General features: G+C 43.7%; 1 pseudogene; it reads left to right on the plus strand.

Moving 5' to 3' along the window:
* Window positions 1–1,930, plus strand: part of LOC121463534 — a 2,691-nt pseudogene continuing 761 nt past the window's right edge.

The raw sequence follows: 1,930 nt of genomic DNA on the forward strand, positions 1-1,930 counted from the left end.
ATGCAGGTAAGTGTATGTGTGCGTGTGTACGCATGTGTAGGTTTCATACATTATTCCTGTTCTCTGATTTGTCTACTTGAGACTATTCTGAAGAAAACCTTCCCGCCTCAGCTTTCTTCGTGCTGGATTATAGGCGTGACCACAGCAGCTCTATGTTTCAATATTGTCCTTCAGTTGAATTCTTCCCAGTGTTCTCTGGGGATTAGATTCATAGATTGTGATTTTATCAGGATTGGCACAGAAATAGTTTGTGTCTTTCTCAACCCAACCTACGAGGTCCAACAAGATCCATTTTTGTTAAAGTATCAGTTGTTGGTTAGCTCATGTCAACCAAGGCTCACAGCTGTCGCTGTCTTAGAAATTACTGAGCACATTGAAAGGAGCAACAGTGACGCTGTGTAAATCCCTTTTCAGGTAAGTTTCACTTACTAATGCTAGAAACACTGGACTCCAAGTCAAAGAAGAGTAATTATGTTTTGTGTTCTACAATTAAACTTGCTAGTCAGAAAGGAGACTCTTCACTTAGAGTCAAGGGTCATAGGATGGGTACTCGTCTTGGCTTGGTTAGGGTTACTATTGCTATGAAGAGACACCATAACCATGGTAACTCTTACTTTTTTAATACTTTGAATTTTACTTTATGTGCATTGGTATGAAGGTATCAGATCCCCTGTTATGGGCTGGAGAGATGGCTCAGAGGTTAAGAGCATTGTCTGCTCTTCCAAAGGTCCTGAGTTCAATTCCCAGCAACCACATGGTGGCTCACAACCATCTGTAATGGGGTCTGGTGCCCTCTTCTGGCCTGCAGGTGTACACACAGACAGAATATTGTATACATAATAAATAAATATTTAAAAAAAACAAAAAAATATCCCCTGTTACTGAAGTTAGAGACGGTTGTAAACTGACATGTGGGTGCTGGGAATTGAACCTGGGTCCTCTGGAAGAGAAGCCAGTATTTTTAACTGCTGAGCCATCTCTTCAGCCCCAAGCATGGCAACTCTTATAAAGAAAACATTTAATTGGGATGGCTCGCTTATAGTTTCGTAGGTTTAGTCCATTGTCATCATGGCGGAGAGTATGGGGGCTGGCAGGCAGATGTGGCAATGTAGCAGAGAGTCTTACATCTTGATAAGAAGGCAACTGGAAGTTGATCGATTGTCACACTGAGTGACAATCTTGAGAAAAAGACCTCAAAGCCCACCCCAACAGTGACACACTTCCTCCAACAACACCACACCTCTTAATAGTGCCAAACCCATTTGGGGGCCATTTTCCTTCAAACTACCACAGTTATGATGAGACAATAAATATCCATCGCATCTCAGTGCAGAACAAATCAAAAGCTTATTGCCTTCGCTTTCCATGATATTTGTGGGGGCTTGATGATCACTCAGGATGGAGCTGGCCAAGATTCACCCTCATCCAGTGCTACACCCTGAGGGACTGAAAAGAGGGAGTCAGGTGAAATTTGCGTTGGCTCCTAGATTCTGCCTATACAAACACGTAACACCTGAGCTAGACTGTTGCCAAAACAAGCCACAAAGTTAGATTCATCTTGGGACTAACTTTTTGTTCAGCAGAGGGGAAAGGACCCAGCCCTTTCTTCTAGACTTATACTTCAGAACTATGAAATGTGATCACGTGAGCTCTGAGCCTCACAGTGCTCACGCGAGCCCGGTGAACACCTCGAAGAAGATCAAAGGCTGTGTGGAAGGACAAATTCACAAATCTAAACAGTTTGGTTTGAGCCAGAACAATCTGCCTGAGCTGTTCTGAGAGAAGACCCGTCACCAGTCAAAAGAGAGAAGAGGTGTTCAGAGAAGAAAATTTCTGACACAGAGGAGATAGTTGGAACAAACCTCAAAGATGACAGTAGGGGACACCACCCCCAGCCTGACCTTCTGTGAGGGGCCCAGGCCCAAATCTG

Source organism: Microtus oregoni, unplaced genomic scaffold, assembly GCF_018167655.1.
Source record: "Microtus oregoni isolate MIOR12 unplaced genomic scaffold, Mior012 000001F_ref0000356, whole genome shotgun sequence".
In the NCBI taxonomy this organism is placed as follows: Eukaryota; Metazoa; Chordata; class Mammalia; order Rodentia; family Cricetidae; genus Microtus; species Microtus oregoni.